Source organism: Falco biarmicus, chromosome 20, assembly GCF_023638135.1.
Source record: "Falco biarmicus isolate bFalBia1 chromosome 20, bFalBia1.pri, whole genome shotgun sequence".
Classification (NCBI taxonomy): domain Eukaryota; kingdom Metazoa; phylum Chordata; class Aves; order Falconiformes; family Falconidae; genus Falco; species Falco biarmicus.
Window position 1 is genome coordinate 1,722,714 of NC_079307.1, and position 15,840 is coordinate 1,738,553.

General features: G+C 52.7%; 1 protein-coding gene across 3 annotated transcripts in view; it reads right to left on the minus strand.

Moving 5' to 3' along the window:
• SNX19 (sorting nexin 19) overlaps positions 1–15,840 on the minus strand; it is a 139,624-nt gene that overhangs the window by 13,052 nt on the left and 110,732 nt on the right. For all 3 annotated transcript variants that reach the window (XR_008819109.1, XR_008819105.1, XR_008819106.1), the window contains one exon: positions 301–460. The gene's annotated coding sequence lies outside the window, so the exon portion shown is untranslated. The remainder of the gene's footprint in view (positions 1–300; positions 461–15,840) is intronic.

Here is a 15,840-nt window from a genome sequence, read left to right on the forward strand (position 1 = left end):
TCATCCCGTAGCCCCATCCTGGTTAACAGAGGTTTACCCAAGGATGCCCTCCGCAGAGGAGCACCTGACAGCCTGCTTGTGTTGCAGAACCTCACTACAGTTACTAGTGGGTGGATTTCTGCTTTGCCCTCCTCCTCAAAAGCCACTTGCTCCCACTGTGAGATCTGCGCCTTTCCTCCCCCACCCACAGCTATCTTGATCTTCCCCTCCTTAGCAAAGCAAAGGTTTGCTTGTGTTTGCAGGTCAGTTCATGCCAGAGTATAGTCTGTATTGAAGTATAACACATGAGGCATTGCTTACCTGTTTATTTTGAATAATTTCTATCTCTGGAGCCAAGCCCCCAGGATGTGCCTTCAAGAGGAGCGGGTCTCTGCGCTGCTTGGGGTGTTTCGCAGCTCCTGAGTGCAGGATTTCACAGCATTTCTGCTTATTCTGGCTGCTCCCTTCCTCATATGAGCATCTAAAAGCAAGGGTTTAATGAGATGGTCAGACACTCCCTTTTGGAGATGGGCAGAAGACCAGGAAATAAGCGATCAAAAGTTCATGGTTGCCTCAATACCCGCTTACAGACCACGGGCTGAAATCCGACGGTTCCCAGTCAGAGCCCCTACAAAATTTGAAACTAAAAGCCATCTAAAGCTGTAGTTACATCTGGCTTTCAGTTCCTTCTCACTGCCTTCCCCTTTTTAAGTTGCTCATAAATGCTTTGGATAAAATTCCTTTTGGGTTAAAGTCTTCTATGTTTGGACGATCCTCAAAAGTACATTTAAAAAAAAAAAAAAAAAAAAAAAGAGAGACAAAAACTGAAAAAAGGGGTCTGGCAATAACATGTATTTTGCCATGCAAAAATCCTCGCTCCATTTCCCCCAAAGCCTTCTGCGCCCCGCTCCGGTCAACCAGACCGCACCAGTGGGGAAACAGAAATAAAAAACCAAAACAAAACATGGACAATGTGAGACCCGCGCAGGGACCAGGTGGAAAAGGACTCGGATCTCCTTCATCCCAGCCCCTTCCTCCTGGCAATTTTGCAAAGAAACAGGCCAGATAGTTTTCTTTACAGCTGCCCTCCCACAGTCGCTCCCTGCTCTGTGCCACCACAGGATGCAATGTAGGCAGATACAGGGCTTGCAGGCTGGGTAAGGAGGCAGCAGAGTCTTATAAATTTTGGGATAGCATCAGCTAGGAAAAAAACCTCGTCCTGAGCTCCCATCATCATATACAGGCCCCAGTACCCATGTATTCCCCAACTAATACCCTGCCTCTTGACAACACACGAAAGGTGGCATGTGAACGTGCTAAAACACACTGTCCTCTGTACATTCAGGGTGAATTTGGGCTCTCCCTGCTGTAAGAGGTGGTTGAGATGGTTTTGGGTAAACATGAGTCTTGTGCGAGCATCGTCTGGCAGCCTGGGTATACCAGAGGGCTTTCCCTCCTCTCTGTTTCCTTGCCATGCTCTTATAGGCAGGCTTTGTGGGGGACTCCTCAAAAGCAACCAGTAAATAAAGCTGTAAAGGAATATTCTCCCTCGCCTCTATTTTTTTTTTTTTTTAATGTACTGAATTATTCAGGAGCAGTAAGAAAATGCAATGCAGCCAGCAAGAAGATCAAAGCGGGGATTGCCTGGGGTGGGAGCGCTCCCTTCACCCAGGAGCTGAGAACTTGCCCGGGGAACAGAGAGCTGGTTGTCAGCCCAACACAGGAGATCATTTTCCATTCATGCTCCGTGATCATTGTCCGGACCACAATGGCCATCCCCAGCCTCGGGCAAGACGGTGGTACCACGCTCCGGTGGGTGTCCTGCCCTGCAGAGGATGGCCCTGCACACAAGAGATGCAGTGTGGTCGCTCCTGGGTCGGGGAGGAAGGGGATGCATGCGTTAATTCAGACATACAGAGGGAGGTTTGTAGGGGTCTTGTATTTTCTGCTTTTATTCGTGTGGATGCTTTCCTCCAGGCTGAATTCCCACTTTTCTAGTCAAGGCTACAGAACACAGGCACCCTGCTTTACCGTGTGACACGTGAATATGGAATTTCAGTAAGTAAATCCACCAAAACTTAGTCCTTATAGATTTTTTGGATCAAATGTCTCTTCCAGCTTTTTCAAGGGTGCCTACAGGATTCAAGGCCAGTGATCTGAATCAGGATTTCTCCAACTGAGGGCAAGTTTGCCAAGGGCCTTTGCGTAATTTCAATTGGTTTGCATCACTTTAATGACTTTGCCTCATCTGTAGATGCCTTAAAGAAACTTAAAAATTGTGGTTTTGTCTCTAAGCTTTGGAGACAGAGCAGGAAGTGCTTTACCACCTCGAGGATGCTCTGAGTAGGGACCCTGTGCCCACACCCAGAACTGTCCTGGCAATTAAATGAAGGTCCTCAATTGCCTTCCTTGTCCCCTTTCAAGCCCTTCAACTGGAACACAAACACGGCTTTACCACCGCCCACGAGCACCCAGAGACGGCTTGACCCTGTGGGGTTCATATATCTGGATCTGAAAAAAAACCCCACAACCAGCTAAGGAGGGGAAAAAACCCCAACCAGACCCCAGTCCCAATGCCTGTACCGCATCCCCTGCTGCTCTAAAGCACCCAGCTCCAGCTGGGATAGACGCTGGGCTGCAGGTGACTGACCTCATGTGAAACAGAGGTTCTTGAGAGATCCTGGAAGAGCTGGAGGCTTCCCTGGAAGAAGCGCTCCGGGGTGGGGAATGGCAGTGAGAGGGTGGGACAGCAAAGCCTTCTTCCAGGAAAGAGCCAGCTGAGATTATTACAGGCAGCTCATTGTAATTTCCAATGAAAAGGGGCCTGGGAAGGCTGTGGTAAGAGATGGGCTTTCCTGGAAAGAGTGAGGGTCCGGATGGCTGTAATCTGGGCAACACATCCACGCCCTCCTTGCCAGTGTGAACCCCTTCTGCTTTCTCCCCTCCTGCTCCCGATCTTACAAAAAGGTGGAAAGTTTCCACCCCTGCCTGCTCCGGTGCCTGTGGGTTTACGCTGCCCTCCCCCCCTCAAATCCTGCGGGAATGGAGCTGCCGGCCAAACTACCGTCACCCGGAAGAAACAGGCACCTGGGTGGCGGTAGGGAGAGCCCCCCGAAAGCAGACCTCGCACCCCCGAAAGAGCCGGGTGAGCAGACACATGCTCCTAGAATCCGTGATTCCCGGATCCGGCACTGCCCAGACATGTTACCCAAGAGTCAGGCTATTAATAACTGCAGCAATAACGATTAACACATGGACTGTGCCTGCTGCTGGCCAACTACCTTTCCCACATTAACCTCTAAATTAACTGATAAGGGGAGGAAGCGGGGAACAGCTTTTCCACTCGGAGCCACGATGAAGGACGCAGGATACATTTCCCCAAACTTAAATTTGACCCTTTCTCTTCTTGCCAAAACAAGCAAACAAACAAATATCTGAGAGTTCAGCGCGGCTTTCTGTGGGACGATAAGCGATGGGGACAAGGCTGATTTTACAACCCATCTGCAAAATCGCTTTGCTGGCAGCCCGCGGGGATGGAGACGGGAGAGCTGGCTCCGACGGAGGACCACTCGCTGATCCATGTACACGGCTGCCCCTGCCCTGGGGACAACGCGGGTGACAGGACACAGAACAACAGAACAACGGCCTGGGACAGAGCTGAAAGGTTTTAATAGCAACTGGAATCGGGAATCAGAAACATTCTTCCCCCTGGGGGTTACTGTGGCATAGATTAAAGCAGGACTAAAGTTCAAGGAAAACGTGAGCCAGCGTTGCACAATGCTGGCAAAAGGTCCCCTTCCGTGGGGAACGCTTCGAGGATGTGGAGAAGAAGCAACATGACCCTGTTTTTAGCGTTTTTCCCTACCGTTGGGCCACCAAGGTGACTTCCAGAAGGTCCAGGTGGATCTGCTGCCCCTTCTGATGACAGCCCTGCGATGTGTCAGTGCAAAGGGACGAGGTGAGGCGATGGAGGCGTCTGGTCTCTCCGACAAGCCTGGCTGTCACACAGCCTGCCCCAGGGACACGCAGCTCAGAGAAACCAAGGCAAGAAGCTGTTCCCCACACCTCCCCTATCAGACTGCTTGCGGTGCTGCTAGAGTTTGGGATTCCTGGCTTTAGATACAAAAAAAGGGGCTTGTTTTCAGAGCAATATAGCACAACCACAAATAGGGGTCCAGGTCTCTTTGCAAATAACTCTGCGCATCTACCTGCACCTTTGGGATGTAACCACCCAGGGGTGCTTGGCCCTGCATCCCTGCCCTGGACTCATGCCACCTAGCTTTCCGTCAGAGACCGTGGTATCTATTTTCTAAACCAAAGCCATCTCAAACCCATCCTGCTGCTGCTAAGGGGGATTTGGGTATCAGCTGCCGGAGAGATCGCTGCCTACACGTCCTCTGAGCCGCTGGTGCCTTGTAGACCCTTGTAATGGGATGTAAAGCCTGTGGTTCCCCTCTGAGAACCTCCTGGTGCCTTGTAGACCTTCATAGTGGGATGTAAATCCCGTGGTCTCCGTCTGAGAACCTCCTGGTGCCTTATAGACCCTCGTAGTGGGATGTAAAGCCTGTGGTCCCCCTCTGAGAACCTCCTGGTGCCTTGTAGACCCTCATAGTGGGATGTAAAGCCTGTGGTCTCCCTCTGAGAACCTCTTGGTGCCTTGTAGACACTCGTAGCGGGATGTAAAGTCCGTGGTCCCCCTCTGAGAACCTCCTGGTGCCTTATAGACCCTCGTAGCGGGATATAAAGCCCATGGTCCCCCTCTGCGAACCTCCTGGTTTGTGCTGGGTCACTCAATCCTGCAACAGGTTTGCAGCCCTGAGAAGGCAGCTGCCCAAGTGGTTTAGGGGAAGCAGGACCCGGAGCGCAGGCTAACCTCCTGGTGCCCACTGCAAGGAAACCTCCTAAGCAGGCGACTTTCTCAGGGGGGTTTTACAGTTCCTTGCACACAGCTCTGCACCTTACCCCGCCACCAGATCTGTGCAAACCCCTACGACCATCCCACGCCGACACATCTGCAGGCACGAGGAGGTGCCACCGATTAGGCTCCAGGTCTCAGCTCTTCCCCTCTCCCCGCTGCTGGAATCTGCAAACTCAGCAGCAGCCACCGCACAGCGCACGAGCTGCTGGCTCCGCGTGAGACATGGAGCAGCCCCAGCTCAGCACCACAGCTGGACGGAGCCGGGGATGCTCACGCCTGGGCACTGCATGTGATCCAAGCTGCAACACCCAAGCGCCCTGCCACATTTCCCCACAGCAGCGTGGTGGCCCGCAGCCAAAGCGTGTCCCGTGATTGCAGCGGGGCTCTCTACCCCATGAAAAAATCATCCCTGACAGGGCAGGCAAGTAGGAAAGTAATATGCCCAGTACAGCTGGAATTCAAAAATCCCCTTCTCTCCCTGCAGACAGACACACGAGCCTCTAATGAGCGAGATGCCTGCACTTCCACCACGGCCAGATGAGATCTAGGAGATAGGCTAGGGAAGCAGAGGCCGGCTTTGATGTCCAACCACGGCCTGTCTCCCCTCTGCTATTCCTTCTCCCTTGTGCCAAGCCGCTATAATAGATGCTTCCCCTCTGCCCCCACAATTCGGGGGTCCCTGCGCAGATGAATTCATCACTCAGATAACTATCCAGCAGCCACAAAGCGGTGAAGGCCAAGGTAAACACGCATCCATCCATCAGCAGATGCATGATGAAGCTCTCCCCCTCTTTGGGGGATTCACCCTGGGAGTTCAATCGCAAAGTGATGGCTGTAGCGAGGCGAGGCGGGAGGGAAGCCAGCGCTCACCAAGCCGGATCGGCCCTGCAAACCCCACGGAGGCGCAGAGGATGCTGCCAACATCCCTGCCAACGTGATTCATTGGTGAGGAGCATAGCTCACCTCTGAGGTGGTCCCAGCCTTGGCCAGCCAAACTGATCTCCTGCAAAAGTAGTCGAGGGGAAGGTGTTGGTGCCGCATGGGCCGGTAGGTTTGGCAAGAACAGCAAGGACAGGGCAGACGCCATCAGCTCCCAGCCACTGACCTTTCTGAACGGTAGAAAAACAAAAATGGCATCCTTACGGTTTAAAATATCCCTCCCCACAAAAGGAAAAAAAAGGGAAAGTGAGACAAATTCCCATGAAGATTGCAAAGCCCTGAGCGTGCCTTCACCGTGTCTTCCCATCTTGCCTTCCCACGGAGGCATGGATGGACCCTGGCTGATCTCCAGACCCCAGCTGGGTGAGCAGCAAGATTTTCCCAACACAGCAAACTGATTGATCCCTGTGACACTGGGAGCTGCCTCCTAAGCAGAGGGGCACTGAGGACGATGCTCCGTCCCTCACCCACCCCCATTGCAAAGGAGCAGGAATTCATGGGCTGCCAGGCCAAGCGAGATAAAAGATGTGCCACCACCAGCCAGCACCGAGGCACTTCTCTGGGGGATGCTGGGACTGAAGGGATGGTTTTTTTTGGCTAAGCTGGGAGGATGAGTCAGGCTGGGGGTTCACAGCCAGCCCAAAGATAGATTGGGGTGGAGGGGAATGCTTGGTACCAGGCGTCAGCAGAGGGAGAGCAGGGCTGGTAACCACGACCCCATGCACGTGTCTTATGGCTCCTGACCGGCCCTCCTGGCTGCTCTCATCAGGATTACGTTTAATCTTGATTAATCCGTTCTTTCCATAGGCTGTTCACACATGACATGCCTCCACCTCCCACCAGTAAAGCCTGCTGGGTGCAAACCCCTCAGCCGCTCTATCTAGAGCTGGGTTGGTCCCTCTTCTGATAAGGGTGACCGACACTGTGTGCCACACTGGTCTTTGCAGGGTTAATCCTACAGGAACACAACTTGAAGACCTCCCTCTCTATGGAGCTGGCTTGGAGGAGAAGGAGGGCTCAGCAGACACCTCCACAGAGCAGCACAGCCATGGGAGCAGTTGGCCAAGGTCACCAGTGATACTGGGATTGGAGCTCGGGCACTGCCTGGGAGAACAAGGATCAGACCATGATGGATCTGAAAATGTACTGTGTTTGCCTGGAGCTGTCAAGGAAAAGAAATTTATGTGCTGACAGGGTGGTGGGCAAGAAGAATATGAAACAACAAGAAGGTGTAGCAGGTTCTGTCTGGGCTTTGGTCCACCCTTCAGTCCCATCCTTGGGGGGATTTGGGTCCCTTTGGACAGAAGACGGTGCAAGAGTAGAATACAGTGTAAGAAATAGGTACACACTGCAACATTTTCCTGCCATCAGTGTCCATTTCCCCCTTACATTACTTAGAGCTCTGCCCTGCAATTCTGTTGAGTTGGCTCCGATAATAAACCTAATTAATATCTGGTGGGAGCCCCGACTCTTCCCTCCCACCAACTCTGTGAGATACAAGTGCTCTGCCTGTAAATGCTGATATAAGGAAAACGCGCTGCTCGCAGCGAGTGCTTGATGCTGTTGCCATTGGCATGTGATATATCATGATTAACAGTCTCTGCTTCGTGATATTACTGGCCCCAACCCGTGATCTTGGGAAGAATTCAAAGTCCAGCTTATCAGCAAAAAAATAAGCTAGTTAAAACAGCAAGACTCAGCTTGGGCTAGAGGATGATTTATTAATCGTGGACTTTGGAGACAGAGAGAGGGAAAGGAAGCCGCAAACCCCACATACAGCCTGTAAAAGTTCCAGTTGATAATCTAACACGAGTGACTGTACAACTCGGGCTGAGAAATCATCTGGGATTCATCACAAGGTAGAGACAAGCCGCTGCAACGAGTTCACGGACAGGAGTGTCACTCCTGCGGGCGCGATGCAGAACGTGGCTTCTCCCTTTGAGCCGCTCCTGCACCCTCTCCGGGTACTCCCACCTCCTGCATGTCCCAGGCTCGGGGTGACAAGGGGGACATGGCAAATCTCTGGGGGTGCTCACCCGCTTTGGGAACAGCCTGGCTCTAATCGGCGTTCACAGCATCTTCTGCTTCAGCTACAAGCAGCTGCAGTGCCCCATTTGGGCAGCACCCGGTTGTTGTTCCCTCTTAACCAGGCAGAAACGTTTCCTCTCAGTATCTTACCACGTGCCAGAAGTCGGCAGCTCTATTATAAATACATACCTGAATACAAAATCTCACCTAAACCAAGGCAAATGACCTCTGACAATACTTCACACTGGCTTCCCCCCCCCCCCCCCCAAGGGCTAAACGAAGTGCTGGAAATAAAGTGAAAAGAAGATATCAGAAACAAGGTGTCTTTTTTGCAAAAAGCCTTCTGATTTGGAAGGAACTCACTTTTTCCACTAGGAAGCTGTTACATCCCAAACCTTTGGCTTGCACTCACTGAAAGCACTGCAGGCTTTATTAATGATCACGAAAAATCTGAGGACGAAAGCATCCAAGCTGACACTTCCCTTTCTGCAAAAGGATCACATTCATTCATAAACCAGAAAAAAAACCCCAACCATCCGCTGATCTGATACCATCAGGCGGGATGAAAATCATTCAGGAAACACAGCAGCGAGGCTGGATTTCTTTGCTGCAGCCGTATCATTCTCATTAAGGCCTTACATTTTAATGCAGTCCCTCAGAACGGGCAAAAACCTGAGGTTCTCTCAAGGGTAAAATCACAGCTTGGCTCTCAGATGGGTTCCGAGGAGGAGGAGACAGGTAAAATGTATTAATCAAGCCAGAAGTGATTATGGGAGCATTGATCAGCAGAAACCTTCCCTTCCCTGCTGACTGCCCACAAGGTGTTTTGCTGTAAAGGGGGTTACAGGGATACGTGAGCGGTTACACAGGGATGGGAATGTGCTTGGTAGGGCTGTTCAAGGCAGGGCTTTAATTCCTACCACAGCCAAAGCCTGGGAGAACAGCTGAGCGCGGCTGTTGGCATTTAATACCCAACATCTGTGTCCCTATTGCTTTGCCGTGCGAGGACCACCGCCATGGGATGCAGGCAGATGCGGGTGGCAGCGGGTCCCACCGAGAAACCTCCTGCCTGTTGCTCTTGGAGGAGGCAGCTGCTCTTTGCGAGGGCTCCTGGGGCTTGTTGCACCGTTTTTTTTGGCAGCCAAGTGCCAGCCTGGGAGGGTGACCGGAGAGCTGCCTTTGCCAGTGCTTCTTCCCGAAGCTCTGAAAGCTCAGCTCATCGGAGACGTCCTACCTGGGGGGTATCCCAAACCTGAAGGCAACAGAGATGGGGAGCACCTGCCCCTCTGGAAGATGGGGAGAGGATGGGGGGCTGTCCCCCAGGAAGCAAAATCCTCCCTCCCCACCAGATGTGCTGCCGTTAGAGCTGTGAATGTCTTTTTTTTTTTGTTTGCTATCTGCTTCCCAGGAGAGCGGTGATAGCCCGGATCCTTGGCTTCCTTGTGTTTGATCTGGAGCTGGCAGCGGGGGAACCAGACAGGGCGGGCAGATAAGAGAGTGGAGTGCTGCACTCCGGAGCCATCACCTCCGGCCAGGAAGGCAAAGCGTCACGGACAAGTGGGAAAAGCTCAGGGACATTAAGGGCACAGGATAAACTCCTGTCTGCGCCTTAGACAGCGAGGGCATCCCATCTCTGAAAAATGGATGGAGCAAATCCTTTTGCTAAAGGGCTTCTGAGCTTTATCTCAAAGCCAACAACCTGTCAGGGTATGTGGATAACCCAGACATGGCATCTGTGGTATCCGGGAGGGGAAAAACCCAGGGGAAGAGCCCTCCGCTCCCTGGCTTGGCTCTCTGCTCGCTGGGACCCTGTGCAATGTCCCTTTCCTTCGACGGGCTGCTAAGGGCAGGGAAAGGTTTGCTCCCTGCAGCAGATGGAGCAAAACCTCCCTGCGAGGGTTGCTGCCCTCCAGCCCCCTAAGCTGCTCCCCCAGCACGAGCCTGTGCTTCTGCATTCTTGTTTTATAGGGAGGGAAAAGCCAGCAAATATAACCTGAGCAAGCAGGGAAGGTAATGAGCTGCTCTCAGGCCTCGCTGCCCATAAAAACGAAGCTGCAAAAGGCAGGACTGGCCTGGGGCAAGGGACCGGTGCCCACATGGCCCCTACAGCGTGAGGATCTGCTCCCCAGGGCTACTGTGCTGAGCTTGCGAGGTGCCAGACCCCATGCACAGAGCACTCCTAAACCTCAAAAAAAGAGTCTGTGTGGTCCTGGTTGGGTGCTTTCAGGCTCAGGGTCTGTCCTGTGCCCACCCTCCATCCCAGCCAGCAGAGCTTTTGCTGGGAGGACAGCCTCTCCCAGCAGACACGTGCAAACCAAGCAAGAGTTTGGGCTTTGAAGTATTGCTCGCTGCAGCAGCTGCGGATCGAGCAGCCTGACACCAAGCCTGTGCTTCCTGTCCCGTCCCGTCCCCCCCCAACTCGGAATCAGCCTGTGCCGGGACGTTGGAGGAGACCGTTTCCTCCAGGCTTTTAATTTCTACAGCCAGGAATCAGCAGAGTCATGGGACGCTGTGAACACCAGCCCTCAAAAAGATCTTTGCTCCCTTGAAGTCGTAGCCAGGCTGGCGGAGCGCAGAGGGGTCAAAGCGTCCTGCTCGCTCGCTTTCTGCTGGGGTAATTCCAGTAACAGCATTTGTGCAACGCCGGCTGGGGGTGGCACACTCAGCTATTTGAGCCCTGAGCATCAGGCTGGTGTCTCCTAGGACCTGTCCCCAAAAGCAGTGAGCACTGAGCTGGGAGGCTGAGGCACTGTCCCCCTCTGTGCCCCCACCAGTATCCTCCCCAGTTCAGCCGTCACCTCAATTCCCACCTCCAGCCCCACACACTTATCCCCCAAAGCAGCTTTTAGCTTAAACAACAAAACCGCATGAAATGTGCCGTTTGACAAAGATTTCAAGCCAGCTGTGTGGAAAACAGCCTGGCACCGCAGTGACACACATGCCACGTACCCCAGACCCTCTCCTTCCCAACACGGGCGGTGCAATGCAATTCCACCATGGAAATCTTTCCAGGGCTTCAGAAACAGGGAGCACCGGGTGCAGTGAGCTGTGCTCGTTCTCGCCTTCACAGTTTGGTCTGCCTCTGTTTTGGGGGTGCCCTGCTCTCAAACACCAAAGCCCCGCTCTCCCCAGCAGCTGAGCACTGGTGGGTTTTGTCGCATTAGTAGGCGCCGAAGTCATTTTGCTTCCGAGACAGCCCGGTCCCTAAGAGCGACGGCACGAGTCGACCCCCGGCTGGCTGCCAGCCCGACCGACCGTTTCATTTCCAAGTTATCCCCATCGGCCCCCACGGTTTATGTAACTTTGCTTCATGTGAAGTGCATCCACTTCCCTCTCCCCGGAGGAAGAGATACACAGTAAGGATGCAGCTGCCGAGCGGCGCACAGCCAAACCGAGCCCACACCCCAGGGAGCTCGCGCCGCACCCCAGGACCCTCTCGGGACATTCGGGCCAGCCCCGTGTTTTATTCTAAGTCCTCATCCGCCCTAAAAAAACATGCGTGCATCGCTTCAATCCAGCCAGCACTCCAGTGCAGACAAGTAAATAAATGACCAAAGTTAAGCAAACCTGCTGAACGGGAGCATAGCAAATGCAGACCAAAACCCTGACTTTTTTTTTTTTTTTTTTTTTTTTTTTGCCTCCTCCCGTTTTAAAACTGGTCGGAGGACGTCAGCAAACACTCTCACCATGGCCTAAGAGCTTGACAAAGGTTCTCTGGGACTTTCCTAAGAGGAAGCAGAGAACAGGCTTCGCTCCCTGTCACCACGCACTTTTAACTCAAGTGGTTTGCACGAGAAATCACTTACACGGAAGAGAAACATTCAAACACCAGCCTGACAATCCTGAGCCGCAACCCCAGCTGAGGACATTAGTCCCCAGTCTTGGAAAGACCCAGATCTGGAAGTGATCGTCATCATAATGAGAAATGGAAAATGGAAAAAAAAAAAAGCGTGTTAATTCCTGTTGAGCCCAGCTAATTTCTCTCTTCTTGTTCTTACCAGGTCAGGAAACCCAAGCTGAGTCTTGATAAAATCCTATATAAATAAAACCCAGCTTCCCTGGGGTTAATCCTTCTGATCCAGCCGTGAGCAAAATACGCTCCCCTTTAGAGCTGGGCCTCTGACACCCCAAAAAAAAGTGTTTTGGGAGCCCTCCTCACGTCTTCAATATTAATTTTTGCTTTTTTGGTGGCTATTCATCTCACATACATAAAACACCCTCCGCCTGGGCTCACACAGGACTTGCGTTTGTGGGGGAAGGACTGAAGTCAGCTGAATCCACCAAGTAAAAAGAGCCCATCCAGCCCCAAAATCTCTTCAATCTCCTGCATTTCCAGCTACATGCCAGTGGGAAGCATGAGGCCTCAGCACCACCAACCCCAGGGGCTCAGCACTGGGAGGAGAGGGCAGAGGCATCGGTCCCCACGTCCTGCCCGGAGCTGACATCAGTTCCTCCAGGTTTTACTGACGTCGTCCCAGCTCTGGCCTGATTTTTTTTAATTGCCTCGTAATTCCTGCAGCACCTCAGAGTTTTTACAAGCCTCCTGCTTTCCCCAAGGTCAAGAATGAGTGCCCCCAGCTCCCCCGTTTTCTTAATCACCAAATCGAGAGCGAGCAGTAAAAGAAGAACGCAGATACTGTTTCCTTGTGCTGATGGGGTATGCACACTGTGCAGGGCACTGTGGTTTAAAGGAGGAAAAATTCCTCACAGTTTAAGTAGCTTTGAGGCTTTCTTGCCCCCTCCATCACTTGGTGCCAGGAGGTACCCAGAAAGATGGAGATGTTAGAAAACGACCGCCATCCTTCATGCCTTGAGTGCTCAAGGCTCCCACTCCAGGGAGGTTTCCGAACGTTTTTTTGGTCAGAGGCTTTGGAAATGTCTTGGAGGAGACGGTAGCAATAAGAGGCGAGTCAAAACCTGTGCAGTTCACCAGGCAAAGTGGGCCTGGTGGCCTGCCCGTGGGTGGTAGGAAGCAGGTGGGGTTTGGCTTGCTTCGTGGCAATTAGGAACAGATCGAAGCTATACGAGACTCTCCTAAGCAGAGCGTAAGGGCTGGTTTGAGTCGCAGCCAGGCAGTTTTTTTTAGGGCAGGTTTCTCATTAAAACAGCCACCATGCAACAAACCCAAGCGGGGCTGAGCACGGCCGGTACTGATGGAGACAGGCCCGTCTCACACTGGTGATGCTCACAGCGCACACAAAGAAGCACGAGTCCGTGTTCTGTTATCCGGCCAAGACAGAGCGAGGATATTTTCCTCCCCAAACAACCAGGCAGATCCCCTGGGGGTCCAGAGCCGCCCCCTGCTCAGGGCAGAGAAATTCCTCTGCAGCAGACACCAGCCCCAGGGCCTGCATCAGTGAAGAGGAGATATAAGATAATATATAGCACTGGGTCACTTGGTCCTGTTTAGGTTGGCTGGGTGATGGGGAGTTAGCACATTCGCCAGCATCGCCCAGCTCGCAGCACGGTCACGTTCTGCAGCTCTGGGAAAACCCACGTCCTCCTTGCAGAGCCCCGCGGTGGGGGAAGCCACAGTTTTATCTGCTGTGAACAGATATTCGAGCAGATGGTTTTGCAACGCAGCTCCGCAATGGTGACACACGCCGTACTGCATCCCCTGCCTGAGGCTATAGAGAACAGGTCCCATCAGCACCATGTGAGCTGGCTTTTGGTGACACGTAGAGAAGGGCCAAAAGTGACAGCGTTTGGAGAGAGTTACACATCGGTTACTACCTGGTGTGAGCTCAGCAGGGTGCAGCTGGCTCTGCAGGATACTGTCCGTCAGCAGCTCACCTCCGCAGAGCCGGCAGCCAACACATGAGCCTGCACACAGACAGACACTGATTAATCCGATACGAAGCCAAAGCAGCAAACTGCTGCAAATGGGTCGAAAAGGCAAAGCTGGTGCTGGCTGCAGTATTGTCGCTCCAGCATCAGCAGCCCTGACATGTCACCTCCTCCTGCTCTGAGCGCCTGTTCTCCCATCGTTTGGCCAAGTGCAACTACGTCTGCAGAAAGCTCCCCTGCATCAGAGGCAATTAGGTGGTCCCTGGAGAAGAGCAACGCTCGAAGGTGCCTGCCCCCACCCAACTCCATCACTTAGGAGCTGGCGGGAGGACGAGCAACGCAACATCCCCTGCAAACACCCACTAAAGAGACACAAATCCTGACCTGCCAGTCAAACCAGTTACCCAGACCGGAGAAAATGCCTGGCCATGTGAATCCTTTGCTGGGGCACTGGAGTTGCTGGCAGCAGCTGATCATGTTTATTCAGATGAGAACAATTTTCCTTCGCTTGTGCTCTTGACAGACCCAACCTGGAGGCCTCCGAGCCCGCCTGCCAACAACAACACGAGGGCGGGATGGGGACCATATCTATTTCCAGTTGAGCTGCAAGCTGGCCTGGGGGGCTGTTGGGTTCGCTGGACTGCTGACTGAACAAGCATCCTCCGCCTTGGAAGGGAAACGTGAAGTCACACAGCCCCCAGCGCGCTGCTGGACACCCCTCCTAATAACCCACCGCGCCCCATCACCGCCGTACCCGAGGCCACGGGGATGGACAGCAGGGGCTCAGCCAGAGCATGTGCCATGGGGGAAGAGATGCCTGGGAGATTGCACATGCACAAATACACGCAGGCAGGGGGTAATTTGGAGGCCTGGGCCTGTTCAGAGGGGCCAAGTCCGCTCTTCCCGTGAGAAAGTCAGCCTGGAGCTTCCAACGAGCAGTTAAGTTCAGAAATACCTCTTTATCCCTCAGCAAGCCCCCTGGTGACACTGCAAAGGGACACGGCTTCTCCTGACCCCTGCTTTCCCTGAGTACCAGGATGAACAGAAATAGCATGGGAGACAGGGACTAAAGCAGAAAGGTCCCAAACGCCCACCCCCATGTCCCAGGACAGGAGGCAGGGAGCTGCTTCCCTGCATGCGACTGTCTCCATCCCTTCACACGCCTCCCAGGAGCGCCTGGTACAGGTACAGACCGCAGGTGTGCATCGTCTCTGCACCCCCAGAGATGCTTTTCCAGCCACCCCCCCTCTACCTTTCCCAAAGGCATCCACAGGATTGCTCATAAACCTCAGCCCACAGGCGCTCCGAGCCTGAAGGACTACGTAGAGACACCCATAACAGACCCCAAACCCACAGACTGTACAGTTTTGGGGTTACACCAACTTCTTGCTGCTGTCCTACAACCCTATGCACAGACATCCCTGCCGCAGCGCTGATAAATCCAAAGGTATCGAACGGATGCTTGATTTCGTGTGCCAGGGCTGAATAATTTCATTAGCTTCTCAAGTGCCATCGAAGAAACCATGTTTCTAGCTCCGAGACTCACTGAAAAGCTCAGAGACATCCAAGAGTGGATCAGAAGGAACAGGAGCAACAAAAGGGAAATTAAAAAAGAAAGTCCTTCATGTTTTCTCAGCGAGTCCCTGATGCTAGAGAGGCAAATCATGATTTGTGGATGCCTAGAGATGGAGAAGTGAAGACCATCTGAAAAGGGAGCAAATAAATAAGACTTTGTATGAGGTCTAGAGAGATAACTGGAAGGGAAAGAAAGAGAGACAGTGTTTTTCCAGCTGAATAGAGTTTTGCCAGACAGAATTTTGCAGGCATGTTTCAATTTGATGAAAACACCTATTCAGGATTATGAAAGCATCGCATTTCAGGAGGGTTAGTGCTGTGCTGTGCCCTGATTCCTCTCTCATATTCCATCTTATTTGTAAAGACAAAAGGAAATATTTCCTCTTGCGAATATTTCTTTTTCGGTGAAACTCCAAACGTCTAAATTTAAAGACAATGCCAACAGTCAGAAAATTTTGAATTTTGGACAGGATGGAAAGTCCTTATTAAAACCCTCAGCTTCCTGCTGGCAGGCAGTCCTCAGGGGAGACCTGAGGATCCTGGTGCACCAGCTCCGGCACTCTCCTGCCTCAGTTTCCCCATGCACGAAGCAAGGACGAGCCTACGCGTTGGGA